Below are 16,311 nucleotides of genomic sequence, written 5' to 3' on the forward strand. Positions count from 1 at the left end.
ACTATTCAAACATCTGTGGAGTCCATACTCTCTCTCCATCCCAATCTGAGTGTGTCAACATCAGTTTTCTAGAGAGTCAACTGAATATTTCGAAGAGGGATGACATCCAATCTGCACTATAAAGAACGTGTAGCCACCCAGTAGAGAAGGAAAAGGGAAAATGGCATTCCAGACATTAGGAGCAGTATAAGCTGGCCCAGTGGTATGATGAAGCAGGGTCCTTGAAGTTTGATGTGGAAGTAGAGATGGGCTTGTGTGTAGGAGAAACCAAGGCTGGGACTACAGAGGGGACAGTAGCCAGGTGAGGAAGTGTCTTGTTCACTAGGCTAAGTAGTTTGGATTTCTGCCTCTTTGTCACTGCCACACTAGTTCTGGGAGGGGGATAATGTCTTCTATGAGAAAAATCATACCACCCAGCTTGTACTGTGACAAGTGTGGAATTCAAATTCACTTTAGGTACATGGTTCAGAAATATCAAACTGAGAAATTAACATCAAAATGGTCATGGAACAGTGAAACTTCTGGGTCCTCTAGGAAAAAAAGGAGGTGATTGTCACAATCAAATATATAGGGCTTCCACAGAAAAACAGCCGCCACTGGAAATAAGTTCATAATCAAAACTTTAAAATCCCAAGACCTATACCGTCCTAAGCAGAATCAGCAGTTGCAATAAACAGTAGAACTGGCACTCCAAGAACAGTAAGTGCCTACAATACCTAAATAGCTATAATTTGGTATGTTTAAAATCATTAAAGAGAACAAAAGAAAAAATAATAACAAATGTTAGAATAGAACATTAGGTTTTTTAAAAAAAATGGATTTCTAATAGAATCTAATAAGACTGCAAAAATGCAAAACACAGACAATGAAATGAAAGATGCAGTGGGCAAATTAAACAACAGATTAATTAACTAGAAGGCATTGCTAAGTAACCATGCAGGATGTGAAGAGGCACATAAAAAGATGGGCAATATAAACAACAGGGTCAAAAATGTAGTGAATTGAATGAAACCATCTAATTTATATCTAATAACTCTAATTTATAGGAGAACTTAAAGACAGGGGAAAGGCAATAATGAATTTCCTAGGATTGAAGAAGTTTAAGTTCCCAGATTGAAAAATTAAAGTGACTTCTAATCTTTATCAATAAAAACAATTACAGGAAATTATTCTTTTCAAGCATACATTGATCTAATTTTAAAAATTGTCCTGTACAATTTTGCAAAATGGGATCTCAATAAATTCCATAGACTCAGTATCATACAGACCAAGTTCTTTGCATTTTTTTGACAATTACATTTAACAAGACAGCAATAAAAAAGAGAGTTAGGCTGGGCATGGTGGCTCATGCCTGTAATCCCAGCACTCTGGGAGGCCGAGGTGGGCGGATCACTTGAGGACAGGAGTTCAAGACCAACCTGGCCAACATAGTGAAACCCCGTCTCTACTAAAATACAAAAATTAGCCAGGCATGGTGGTGGGCACCTATAATCCCAGCTACTCGGGAGGCTGAGGAAGGAGAATCTCTTGAATCCAGGTGGCAGAGGTTGCAGTGAGCCGAGATTGCACCACTGCACTCCATCCTGGGTGACAGAGTAAGACTCCGTCTCAAAATAAACAAAAAAAGAGAGAGCTAAGGGAATTTGGACTTTATATCAAAAGTGTTTTCTTTGGAGGTGGGGAACCTTGGAAGTTTGGAGCAGGAGAGTGTCCAGATTTCATGTTTTCAAAAGTTCTAGCTAGATATAGGTGGAGGATGGCTCTGCAACTAGAGACCTCATTGGAAGTAGGGAGGAATCTAGGTGAGAATAAATAATCAGGACTAAGACAAGGACAGGAGGAATGGGGAAGGGGAGTTGTATTTGAAAGGTTGTAAGGAGCCAGAAAGTGGTGACTTATTAACTGGATGTGAGGTAAGTGAGGGAAAGGGATTAGAACTCAGGTTTCTGAGGAGTTCTTTTGGTGAATTGGGTGAATGGATTTGTGGGTCTTTCATAAAGGTGGCAACCATGGGAACCAGTGGGAATCATAAAGGTGGCAACCATGGGAACCAGTGGGAATCCTGTCTCACCACAGCTCAGATTCTACATGGTACTACTTCTCCTGCAGCATGTAAGCAAAAGCCCTGAGCACGAATGAGGTCACTAAGGAAAGCATATGGGTGAGAGGGGCAGAAGATACTGGAACACCTTGGGAAACACCAATATTTAAGGTCTCAAAATTTAATGTTTCTTTCTTCTTGAAAGAAACTATGAAGAAATAGCCAGATTCATGAGTAAGACCAAAACATAATAGGTGGGGAGAACAAGTGTAAGGAAGGGGGAAGGGGAAAACAAGGCCTATTGTCAAGAGAAGTCACACAAACCAAGAAGAGAGTGTGTCCATTGGATTTTCAACTATGAGAGTCTGGCCAAACTTGGCAGGAAGACTTTCAGCAAAATGTCAAAGTGGACATGGAGGTTGTTTGGATTGAAGAGTAAGTGTGAGGTGGGGAAATATAAGTGGAAATTGAGGCTATTCCTTTATGAGACATGGCTGTGCAAGGAAGGAGAGAGACAAGATGGTAGACTGAGGGTTACCTAGCTCAAAAGAACAAGGAGTCTTTTACATAAGTAGAACTGAATATCGTAATTTGTTGAAAGGAAAGGAGGTAGGGAAGCAGAGACGAAAGAAAGAAAGAAAAAGAAAAGAAAAGAAAAGAAAGAAAGAAAGAGAGAGAGGGAGGGAGGAAAAGAAAGAAAAAAGAAAGAAGAAAGAGAAAGAAAGAAAGAAAGAAATGAAGGAAGGGCAGGGAAGGGATGGGAAGGGAAGGGAGAAAGAAAGAAAGACAGAGAGAGAAAGAAAGAAATAAGGAAAGAAAGAAAGAGAAAAAGAAAGGAGGGAAGGAGGGAAGGAGGGAGGGAGGGAGGGAAGGAAGGAGAGAAGGAAGGAAGAGGAATAAGTGATTATCATTTCATTGAGATTTAGCTGCTGGTAGACTTATGTCTCTGCAGACGAATTTGTATCTTTCAAGACAACAGAAAAATTATATAACTCATCTCTAATCTTAGTCTTACCTTGCTTTAAAAAATACATGAAAGTCATCCTATTCCAAGGTTGTCAAATATTGCAACATGGGTGGCTGAAAACCTCACTACTTAGTTTCCTTCCAATCTTCTAACCCTTGTTTTATTCTTCATTGTGTTTCCAACAAGTATCTTTAGAGCTCTTATTAAGCGGACAGCAGAGTTCAAGCCAGGGAAAGGATAGCACTCCAATCAAAAAACATCTCAGCAAATTAACAAAAGAATTTATCTAACATCCACCCCTCCTAGAGAAAACTGTGTTGAAGGGATTCAAACGTAAAGTGGCCTGCCTGACACTCTCAGTTACAGATTCTTTTGATGGGTAAATGTACAGGGCTTGATTCTTTGCCTAAAGCTCTTTTTATCAGTATGATTAGCTAAATTCAACAGATAGTCACTCATTAAAGCTCAGGGAATTGCCTTCCTTTTGGTTTTGCTTGTTTGTTTGTGTGTTATAAGGAGAGAAGCAGAACAAAGAGTTCACCCCATTTGATAGTGACTGAGTGATATTTACTTAAGAATACAATAGGGGCTCGGGGAAGAGATTTTAATGGGAGAAGCAGAAAAATACAGTATTAAAAACACCATTTAGAGTCATGATTTATTTCCCTGATTAGGATTTTCTGCCCTTTCCTGGAGAAAAGCGTTTATCACCTGAGATGCACCATTTGGAAAAGAAAACAGGACAATGTATTTTTAAACCATAAATTTCCACCATGTTCACCCCTCGCATAAATAAGCAGCCCTAGACTTTGCAAGAAATATTAAAGTTCATTTAAATTGCAAATCTGACCTTATTAAAATGGCTTTCTCAAAGAGCCATAAACAAATAGAGAGAGTTGGTAATACTGCCAAACAAAAGAATACATTCTCAACCAGTTCTGTAATTAAAGTGGTAAAACAGAATTTTCACAGTTCTGAATGACTCAGAGATGGACGAAGAAAACATGTTATGACAATAACTTAAGGTGGGGAGAATGTATCCATCTGGAGGGTCCCTTCAATAAATGTCTCAGTACAATTACTCTTTGAAAGTCAATAAAAATTCTTATGAACAGCTTGGAAATGTTATTATATTGTTGCTAATTTAATGTGTTTTGAATGCTTTTCCTTCAGCTACCACCTTCCCTCTTATTGTTGGAAGCACAGCCATTAAGACTTACTATGTTTGGGATAAGCATAAAAATGAAACAATTAAGAATAAGCTTAAATCTGTGAATGGCTCAAAAGAGCTAATAAATTTCAAAATTAAAAGCCAAACAAATAGGCTGGGCTGGTTATTGAGTTTATGGGAAATCCATACCTGAAGGTATATTTAAATCAGTGGATTGTCATCAAGCAAATGGTTTCCTTTTACTTAGAAAAATAATCCAAAGTGCAGAAGGCCACACAAATCAGATGGGGTTTAGATGGATCTTAACTTGGATTTAGCTGAGTTTAGAAACTGTGGATTTATGGCTAAATAAGTGCTTCCACAAAGATCCAGGGAAGAGTGATGAGTTTTAAAAAAAGACAAAGTGAAGATGGAGATGGACCACAAACACTTCAAGCTCTCCACTGACTTGATATGAGATCATCAAAAACACAATAACTGCTTTACACTTTATTATGTTCTATTTAGATGTGATTTTTGGTTTATTCATGGATTCATTCAACAAATGTTTATAGAACACGTACTGTATAATAGACACAGCGCTAGGTACTAAAGATGTAATAGGAATAAAACAGACACTATTCCTGCCCTCACAAAATTGAAGACTAGTTTAATACATTCTGTTTCAGAAAGCAGGATAAGTTCCAACTCATTTTTGAAACATTGCTACTACTATTCAACATAGTATTGGAAGTTCTGGCTAGGGCAATCAGGCAAGAGAAAGAAACAAAGGGTATTCAATTAGGAAAACGGGTTTTCTTCTAGGGTTTTTATGGTTTTAGGTCTTACATGTAAGTCTTTAATCCATCTTGAGTTAAATTGTTTGCAGATGACATGATTGTATATTTATAAAACCCCGTCACCTCAGTTTAAAAATCTCCTTAAGCTGATAAGCAACTTCGGCAAAGTCTCAAGATACAAAATCAATGTGCAAAAATCACAAGCATTCCTATACACCAATAACAGACAAACAGAGAGCCTAATCATGAGTGAACTCCCATTCACAATTGCTACAAAGAGAATAAAATACCTAGGAATCCAACTTACAACGGATGTGAAGGACCTCTTCAAGGAGAACAACAAACCACTGCTCAACAAAATAAAAGAGGACACAAACAAATGGAAGAACATTCCATGTGCCTGGATAGGAACAATCAATATCATGAAAATGGCCATACTGTCCAAAGTAATTTATAGATTCAATGCCATCCCCATCAAGCTACCAATGACTTTCTTCACAGAATTAGAAAAAACTACTTTAAATTTTATATGGAACCACAAAAGAGCCTGCATAGCCAAGACAATCCTAAGCCAAAAGAACAAAGCTGGAGGCATCATGCTACCTGACTTCAAACTATACTACAAGGCTACAGTAACCAAAACAGCATGGTACTGGTACAAAAACAGATAAAGAGACCAACAGAACAGAACAGAGGCCTCAGAAATAGTACTACACATATACAACCATCTGATCTTTGACAAACCTGACAAAAACAAGCAATGGGGAAAGGATTCCCTATTTAATAAATGGTGCTGGGAAAACTGGCCAGCAATATGCAGAAAGCTGAAACTGGATCCCTTCCTTACACCCTTTACAAAACTTAACTCAAGATGGATTAAAGACTTAAATGTAAGACCTAAAACCATAAAAAACCTAGAAGAAAACCTAGGCAATACCATTCAGGACATAGGCTTGGGCAAGGACTTCATGACTAAAACACCAAAAGCAATGGCAACAAAAGCCAAAATAGACAAATGGGATCTAATTAAACTAAAGAGCTTCTGCACAGCAAAAGAAACTATCAGCAGAGTGAACAACCAACCTACAGAATGGGAGAAAAATTTTGCATTCTATCCATCTGACAATGGGCTAATATCCAGAATCTACAAAGAACTTAAATTTAAAAGAAAAAAACAACCCCATCAAAAAGTGGGTGAAGGATATGAACAGACACTTCTCAAAAGAAGACATTTATGCAGCCAACAAACATATGAAAAAAAGCTCATCATCACTGGTCATTAAAGTAATGCAAATCAAAACCACAATGAGATACCACCTCACACCAGTTAGAATGGGGATCATTAAAAAGTCAGGAAACAACATATGCTAGAGAGGATGTGGAGAAATAAGAATGCTTTTACACTGTTGGTGGGAGTGTAAATTGGTTCAACCATTTTGGGAGACAGTGTGGCAACTCCTCAAGGATCTAGAACTAGAAATACCATTTGACCCAGCAATCCCATTACTGGATATATACCCAAAGGAGTATAAATCATTCTACTATAAAGACACATGCACAAGTATGTTTATTGCAGCACTGTTTACAATAACCAAGTCATGGAACCCACCCAAATGCCCATCAATGTTAGACTGGATAATGAAAATGTGGCACATATACACCATGGAACACTATGCAGCCATAAAAAAGGATCAGTTCATGTCCTTTGCAGGGACATGGATGAAACTGGAAACCATCATTCTCAGCAAAGGAAACAAGAAGAGAAAACCAAACACCGCATGTTCTCACTCATAAGTGGGAGTTGAACAATGTGAACACATGGCACAGGGAGGGGAACATCACCCACTGGGGCCTGTCAGGGGGTGGGGGGCTGGGGGAGGGATAGCATTAGGAGAAATACCTAATGTAAATGACAAGTTGATGGGTGCAGCAAACCCAACATGGCACATGTATACCTATGTAACAAACCTGCACGTTGTGCACATGTACCCCAGAACTTAAAGTATAATTTTAAAATGTTTAAAATAAGCTTTTGATGCTTAAATAAGTTTGTCGTGCCTCTAAAAGGTGATGAGGTAGGTCTGTTTGTATGTGTGTGTGCACGTGTGCATATGCGTCTATATTTTGAAGGCATTTTATTTTTCATATGTATTCTCTGAGATATTAATGATTCCAAGTCCCTTTTGCAGGGAGCAGTTTGTACCTCAGACAAGCTGTAATTCAACCCACAGACATACATCTCTTGAAAAACCACCACATTTGCCCACCAGCTCTTGGTAAACAGACCTGCTCCCTGAAGGATGCCATTTGCCAGCTTCCTATGTTGTCCCAGAATAAAGAGTATATGAGTCCTGTGTTAGTCCATTTTGAATTGCTATAAAGGAGTACCTGAGACCGGCTAATCTATAAAGAAAAGAGACTTATTTGGCTCACAGTTCTGCAGGCTATACAAGCATAACACCAGCATTTGCCTGGCTTCTGGTGAGGCCTCAGGAAGCTTTTACTCATGGTGGAAGGCTAAGGGGGAGCAGGCGTGTCACATGGCTGACAAAAGAGGGAGCAAGAGAAATGCCAGGCTCTTTTAAACACCTCTCGTGTGAACTAATAGAGTAAGAGCTTCCTCAGTACTGTGGGGGTGGCACCAAGCCCTTCAAGAGGGATCTACCCTTAGGACCCAAACAACTCCCACTAGGCCCCACCTCCAACACTGAGGATCACATTTCAACATGAAATTTGGAGGAGACAATCATCCAAACCATATCAAGGTCAAAATTCTAACATCAAGTTCAAACTTTACAATATACAGTCCTAAGTCAACTTAGATTTGTTCCTTAACCTCTCTGTGTCTCAAGTGCTTTATCTGAAGTGAGAAAAATAACTCCTATCCCCTGTGGTTTTTAGAAGAATAAATGAGATAATGCAGGAGAAAGCTTGAGTAAACTGCAATCTGTAGCCGCTGTTGCTGCACCTACCACTTTCACAAACTATCACAGTTACCATGATTACCACCACTACCTCCAATACTATAACTGTCATAACAGAATCCATAAGAAACCTTACGAAATGCTCAACTAAATTAGCCCTGAGAACTTTAAACTTGAGTTCATTTGCAGGAGCAGCCAACTCTCTGACAGTCAGTGCAACTGGAAATTATACAGGTCAACTGGAAATTCATGACAGATCTATAATCCAATGTACCCTATCAGAGCAGGAGGACAATGACTCTTCAAATCACCCAGCTGTAGGTACATGGCTTCTGAGAGTAGCCTCAGATTAGGCCAAGGTTGCAACCAGGTCACATAGCAGAATGAATCTTAAGTGTATCTGTCTTACGCCAGCATATGTGAAGATAAATCGACGCTTTGAAATTCCTCAGTTTTTGGAATATCTGCCTCCATTCACGTGGAGTTGAGCTTTTATTGCCTTATCCCACTCAGTTCAATAATCAAACATTAATTGAGCACTTCTTTGAACCATGATAGGGGATTAAGTTTTATTATAGGTGCCACAGGGACCCACTGGAGAGTTAACGTGTACACATATGTACCCAGCACATCATGCATTCAATTATCCTTAGTTCTCACAAAATTAAAGATTTGAATACAACAAGGCTACTAAAACAAAAATAGGAAATAGAAAAAGAAGCAAACCCTAAGGCCAGTAAAGTTACTGAATTTGAGCATTTCACTTTGTTACATATACAAGCAATTCAGACCAAGGAATGCATGGTACTTCTTGTCATTTTTTCTCTCTGTAACACCAGGAGAAAAAGAACGTTTCACATGACTAATGACTAAAATGCCCCCAGATTCCTCATTCAGAAAGGACCATTTTCTATATTTGAAATGTAATGAAAAAAATATCCATCAATGCTAAGCACTTGAGTGTGGCTGTTTCCAACTAATAAATCACAAACCTTGATCAATCAGTTGATCCCAAAGGCTGACCTGGGAGATAGCTGCACTCCTCCCTTTTTCCAGTCTCTCCCCCCATTTCTGCACAGTCCTAGGCCTCTCAGACAATTGTCACTGTAGAGAAGTATGGGTGGGGATGAGCTCCCACTTCAATATCTTCAGCTATTTCTATATCTACACACATCTATGGCCCACAGTACTATTACTACATCAAATTACTATCAAGTTGTAGCCACCACCCCACCTTAACAACGCTTTTTAATATCACCCACAACTCTCTCCTCTTAACCCAACTGAATAATATCAAGACTCAAGGAAACTGAAAGGCACGCACCATTAGAGAAGGTTAAGGAAATTATTTGAACATAATTCCAAGCAACCTGGGGATTAGCATTCAAATTAGGGGAAACTGTCTCTGCTGTAGCTTGCCCAAGAGCTGTGGGAAGAATAATCTAAGTTAATGATGGGAGGAGGTGTCTGAAAAGACGTCAAGCCCTCCTTGGGCATCAGTTACCCTAGTAAACAGTCTATCCTATTTTCTTCACTCAGGTTATGCATGTTCCCTTCCGCCTACTAATTCCAACTCGGGAAATAAAATCAAGAGACTGGAGCTGAGAAAAAACAAGAAGCAAACTTGATTTAAGCTTCGATTTTCCATGTAACACAGTTGAAAATAGCAAGCTATATGACTCCTTGTGGGGATAATAAACAATGCAATGCATTTCTCTGAAGGCTTCGAAAAAGGCTCAGCACTCGGCTGTATGTTCTAGAAATTGTGAAGAAAACACCCTTCCCATCCATGCCATTTTACTCGAACTTATGTAACTTCCTGGAAATGCCTACTAAGCAATACCTAAAGGAAAAGTCTGTGGTCTAGTCTGAAAGTTAGTTGGATAAGCAAGTATCTATCACCTGCAGTATGCATTGTCAGATGCCAGGCAAGGTTGAATTTACAGAAGAACCTGAAACATTCTTCTTCCTAAAGAAGTTAGTTAAGGGTGGAGAAGCAGCATCTGCACACATAAATACAGAGATTGAAAGAAATGGGTGAAGAATCCAATGCTGGAACATCACACAAGGTCTACGTGCCACAAAAACAAAGATGGTCAGGAAAGAAGGAGGGGAACAGGGAAGGCATCATGCATGGGCCAGGCAAAGTCTGGGCAGGCTCAGAAGAATGGGTAGTATTCTGATGGTGGGATTCCAGGCACTATTTGAGGGCTCCTGAACACAGTGCTGTAGATTTGTGATCTATCTACTGTCACACAGAGTTAGTCTTAGATTTCCGGATCCCAGACACATGCTATTTGTCTGCCCAAGAACCTGTCCAGATCTGTCTCTGGACCACAAAATTCCTACTGACTCAAAAATCTCAGGGTGAGTAGAAATGGGCACACTCCAGCAAATGGGGAATGTGTAAACTGGGAAAAATTATAGGAGACAGTGAGGGCAGGAGAGTTGGTAATTGGGCAGGATGTTTCTACAACCTCAAAAATGTGTCTTTTTCAACTCCATATACCACTCGGAAGAATTTATATTAGGGAAAATATAAGGTTGTGCATGATGATGTAGCTTTATTTTTGAATATAAAATGAAAAGTTGGAAGCAACCAAAACAACCAAGAACTGGAAACCAGTTAAAGAAAATTCTGCTACATTGATATAATAAGGTATTATTTAGCTGTTAAAACTGAAACAGACAAATGTTCATTGGCATGAAAAGATGTTCATGATGGCCAGGCGCAGTGGCTCACGCCTGTAATCCCAGCACTTTGGGAGGCCGAGGCAGGCAGATCACCTGAGGTCAGGAGTTCGAGACCAGCCTGGCAAATAGAGATATTTTTGTCTCTACAAAAATACAAAAATTAGCCAGGTGTGGTGGCCCACACCTGTAACCCCAGCTATTTGGGAGACTCAGGCAGGAGAATCACTTGACCCAGGAGGTGGAGGTTGCAGTGAGCTGAGATCATGCCATTGAGCTTCAGGCTGGGCAACTGAGTGAGACTCTGTCTCAAAAAAGAAAAAAAAAAAAAGGAAAAGAAAATATGTTCATGACATGTTAAGCATATTACAAAATTTTATGTATGATATGATTTTAGTTTTGTAATAAAAAAGTGTATAAAACACAGACACACACCCCTCACACACCTCACTACTATATATCCTTGTGTATCTATCTCTAATTGTAGATATAATAAATCACCAGAGTAGTTATGTCTGGATGGTGGGATTAGGGATGCATTTTATTTTCTAATTTTCTGCAATTTTTAATTTGCATATGACTCACATATATTGCTCTGGATATTAAAAAATGTCAAAAAATCAAACTCTTCAGGGAAAATAGTAGATGAAACAAGTCTAAGAGCCACAGCAATGGACTCACCATATGGTCCTGGGGGGCCACAGTTGATGTATGACTGTCATTCAAGCACAACCCCAAGCAAAAAGTGCAGCAGAAAAAAAAAAATGCATTTTGATTATCATTCAGTTGGCTTGGCCATTTTATCCAAGGCTTACCGAAGATGGCCTGGAAAATAAAGTTTGCAGCCATGTGAACTCAGCAGTCTTGACTGTCCTCAAGTTATTGCTGATGAATCAGATAGAGATGAGAACAGGAGACACACAGTAGGTCCAGTCATGCATGAAGGCAGCAAGGGGAGGCTTGTATTTGTCTGACTTTAAGAGAGCTTGAATTGCTCCACTTATTCTCTGTGTGAACAAGTAGGGCCTGAGCAGATAATGGCAAGGCCCTTTGCAACCCGGTTGGAGGCTTCTCAGCGGGATGAAGAAGCACCCTCAGAAAAGTGGCACTGTTAGTACACAACTTAATAACAGCTTTTAGGCGGATGACAGGAAGCACATTGAAACCACATTACCCGCTGCATAGGGAAATAAATAAACAGTTTATTAACTGGTGGAGAAAATGATTATAGGGTAAATAAAAACGACTCAGGGAAGTGGAGATGAGGATGTATTAAGGAAGAAAGAAAGATGTTTCAACCCAAGAAAGTACACAGAAGGAGGTGGAGAAAGGGCAGGCAGCTGACAAGGAAGGAGACGGGATACGCTGGCTCTGAATACAATGTGAAAACTCACTCATGGTTTTCTTAATACAATGGCAGGCAAGGCAGGAAATAAAATAGAGCCCATTCACGCACACATTGTCAGGAAATGCAGAAATTAAGAGTCCTGGCATGGCCCAGCACAGGAATAGATGAATGCCTTTGCAAGAAAGAATCTACGGAGGGTTAGAAAAACGCATGAGGCTGACCACTCAGAGAAGCTAAAAGGCTATTTGTCTGCTATGAAACTGGGGAATGTAACCCACAACCAGGTGGAGAAATAGTCCCCCTGGAGCCCAGCTACCTGTCAATGGCTTGGAGCACTGAGGGCTTGCTTTTCTTTTGCATGTACTTCCGTGAATTTCTACTAGTCTGGAAGAAATTCTCTAGAGAATTCCTGAAATTCACCTCAAAGACACTGCTTCCCCTCTGCCAAGGGCTCATTATTGCTTTGGGCAGATGGGTGTACAAACTCCTATTCTCTGTGACATATCCCCAAGGTAAGCACTTACCTAAGTCTTTGTTGGTAAATGTAATGATACTCATGCCCAAGCTACATTTCCCTCCAGCATTTCTCTCCTTCGTCTGGGGGACACCTTGCTTTCTGTACTTTTCTGTACTTTCTCTACTTTTGCCAATGCCTAACTTATAATTCCCCGATCTCCTCAACACTCTTCTGCAACCACCAGCCTTTGATAGGGAATGAGCCTGTGAATTAGTGAGAAGACAGGTAGTTTAAACAGGGAGTATCATCCCTATTTAAACCTGTCTTCTCACTAATTCACAGAATACATCCAAGTGGCATTTCCTTTCAGGACACTTCTGTGCCAGCCCCTCCCTGACTCTGAGGAGCGTTCGCCAGTGACCTTCATAAGCTCTTTGCATTACCAGACTGGCAGCTCCTTGAAGTCATGGATTGGGCCTTTGTCCACTTTCACATCTGTCCACTAAGCCTACAGGCTGGTGCTTAGATGATGCTCAATAAACGTTTGCCAAATGAAAGAGTAATTGAGCATGGACATGGTTTCCTCTCAGGCCACGTTTTCCCTCTCAGGGAAAGGGAGAATGGCTGAGCTATCTTCTTGCACTGGTAGCCTCCAACTCTTCCAGAGTCACTAGGTAGATTTCCTCTCCACCTCCTTGCTATTAATTATCTGCTTCAGTTGGATTGAGCGCTTATAAGAGGCAAGGCCTGGCCTTGGCATAGTGGGTCTGAAATGCTTTGCACTTTAGAAGTTTATAATATAATCCTAAATGTATGACTCACAGTACTCATGCAGAGCTTAAACATTAGCTCTTACTAGTTTTTTTTTTTGTTGTTGTTATTTTTTTAGTAGAAGCTAATATTTAACAACTGTTACTGACACCCTGTGTGTCAAGCTTCCTTGACTCCCCGTTGGGCCTTGCCGCCAGCCATCATGATCATTGTGGTCTCCTGGTTTCAAATGGTTAAGCCCTGCTCCTAACCTCTATCACTTCAGTGTTCCTTCAAAAATGGAGTGTCTACCAAAATTATTTTCCCCAATTGTGCAACGTTATCATTCCCTTTTCCAGATAAGAAAGCTAAGGCCCGTAGACATGATAGAACTCACAAGAAGGTACATGGTTAGTCAATACTGAACAAGTATCAGAACCTGTGTCTTTTCAAAATAACCAAATGCCACTCTAACTAAAAGTCCTCTTCCAATTCTTTCCTTGTGAATCCTTTTAAACACTGAAAAGAAAACCTCCAAAAACCAGTGCAATAGCTGCCACAAGACAGAGTAGTTGGTGGTAAGAGCCAAGCTAGTGGCCCAAGTAATAACAGCTCTGTGTTCTGACACCGGAGAAATAATTTTGGCCAAGGGATGCAGCTGGTCTCCTTATAAACTAGTTTATGAACTCCGCACTTGGTGTTACATTGTCAGGAGGAGAAAGAAGGACTTCAAATTGCTTCAGAAGGAAACAGATCAATGCTGAGTCCCTGGGAATGGTATTTGATTTGCTGCATCTTCACAAAAAGAAATGCCCACGTGAAGAGTTGTTATCCCTGGGTATTGAAAGGACTTCTTAGGCAGAACTCACACAACTGAAGAGCAAGCTTGAATGCTTGAGCAAGCTGCCATCAAGCAACTATTTGAGAGGATATAAAACAAATGTGGCATTTTATCACCTCCCGGCATGACCACAACCCTCCTAGCCAATGAACACATTTCACTCTGCTGCTTTATATTAATACAAGGAACAAATGATTTGACCTATTGCTATTAAAGCAAGACTCCAACGAAACAGCATGTTCAGTCATGGGCATAAACAAGGCTCTGCATATACCTCCTGTTGTGTTAGTTTGGGTTCTTCAAGAAGTAGATGCCAAAATGGGACTTGACATGAAAGAGATTTATTGGGGAAAATGTCCATGAGGGAAAATGGAAAGGAAGCAGGTGAAGGCTGAGAAAGCTGTCATAACACAATGCAGGTCTGACACTTTTGAAGGAGGATTTAGGTGAAATGTCCTCAACTGCCCTGCAGCCTAAGGAAGTTTCCATCAGGCTGTTAGGAAGTCCTTGAGCCAAAGTTGCCCACCAGAGGATTTCTACATCTTGCAGTAATAGGACTATATCTGTGTCCCAGCTGTGCTTGACTATTGGCTGAGAACAGCCCAGAGAAAGCATGGAGGAATGACAACTAAGGCAGTCTATGGAGACTGTGGGCCACTGTGAGCCAGAGTTTATCTAGGATATGATTTATTAACTGCCCCCTTAGGCCCTCTCTCTAACAAGGGGCCAGGGTCTCTGGGTAATGTTGTCAACTCAGACCATATGTCTAATTGTCCTCAAAATGTCTAGATCTACCACTTTCCCCACTCTACAGTCATTCAAGCAAATGGCCCCAGGATCCTTTAGGAAAGAGCTAGAGAAATCATCATGGTGAATACTTATCATGGTCAAATGGTTCTAGATCTGAAAATTGACTCAGATCTGGAAACTTCGAAAAAGACTGGGACTTTTTCTCAGGTGAGCACATTTAGCCTCTTTTTTCTGCACTTCTGCCATGTTGTTCTTGTTGATGATGATGGTCTTAGGTAGCATCCTTGCTGGTTGCTCATGTATTTTGCCCTAGAAATGCTAAGTTATTTACCAGCTCCCCCTGTGGCTGCCCCTCAGACCTTGCCATGGTCACTGTGGCTTGCTGGCTTCCAGGGATTAAGCACTGTACCCTGAACTTCAGGGTTCCATCAAGACCATGGAGATCAGTAAGCCCATCTCTGTGGCCATCTCTCTTGCCATCATTCTTGGCCTGCATAAGAACCACCACCCAACTTCTTAGTGATGTTGGCACTCATCTTGCCGGCACTTTCCTGATGACTTTGGTGAAAGGTGTGACCTTTTTATCCTCCCAAGGAACAAGTCATTTGGTAGGTTGTCAGCCCTTACATAACTCACACCTATACACGTTCCAGCAAACCTGCCTCCTTCAGCCTCTTTATTCCTTCCCCAACCTACTACCAGGGCAGCTCAGACATTTGACTTTGCTCAACATTGATAATTATTTTCTGTAGGATTCTATGAGCTATACTAGCTATACTGGCCATGAATTTGCTCCTGGGGTTCTAACCAGTCTTTTCTTTGCCCCCAAGAAAGTCAATGAATTTCTCTGCTCAGCTAGTCTTATATTCTGACCCCTTGATTAAATATCTTCAAAGCTCAACCCCAGGAATATTTCTCTGGCTCCTGACAATAACTTCTAGCTAATTCTTGTCACTTTTTTGGGATATAATGTTTTTGCTCTCTCATTAGGCTCAGCATGTCCCCAACAGATTATGATTAGACTTAGCCTTAGTTATCAGCCTGACAGTCAAAGTGTGGAGGCAGCTTTTGGGAGGGGGAGGCTGGTTGCCTTGTGAAGGAAGGGCCTAGCAGGCACTGTCAGCACAGAGAATGGATCACCTCTGCAAGTTCTGAGAGTTCAGGAGGGATATCTGCAGAGCCAACATTCTCAAGAGCACCCATTGAGATGGTCTCATCCCACATTTCAGGGTCTCAGGTTTTCCCATCAAGGATCTGACCTTAGCAAGAAAAGACCTACCCTGATTGAGCATTCAAACACCTCTGGAGCTTGCATGTCTGACTCTTTCAGAGCTTCAGTCTGATGCTCAGCTGTGTCCACTCCTCCCACACAGGAGATAAAGAATTCTTTTGTAAAGTATCAAGGCAGCATTCTAGCACTCACACTTAATGTTTAACTCCCTGTTAATGGCCTTCAATTTCTCATCCCCTTGCAGGGCATCAATGCAACTTAGCAGCTAACGCTTCTGTCTTTGTAGGCATTATCCCCTATGTCTTTCGACTACCTGAGCCATCACACATGCAAGGGAATTCCTCTCCAACAGGTGGTCTTC

The 16,311-nt window shown here is 40.7% G+C and overlaps 1 long non-coding RNA gene across 1 annotated transcript; it reads left to right on the plus strand.

The window, feature by feature from the left end:
- Positions 1–2,051: 2,051 nt before the first annotated feature.
- Positions 2,052–9,616, plus strand: LOC129049804 (uncharacterized). The gene is made up of 2 exons (XR_008513151.2): positions 2,052–2,476; positions 9,422–9,616. It is a non-coding gene; the product is annotated as an uncharacterized LOC129049804 (long non-coding RNA).
- Positions 9,617–16,311: the final 6,695 nt, after the last annotated feature.

Source organism: Pongo abelii, chromosome 15 (genome assembly GCF_028885655.2).
Source record: "Pongo abelii isolate AG06213 chromosome 15, NHGRI_mPonAbe1-v2.0_pri, whole genome shotgun sequence".
NCBI classification, from domain to species: domain Eukaryota; kingdom Metazoa; phylum Chordata; class Mammalia; order Primates; family Hominidae; genus Pongo; species Pongo abelii.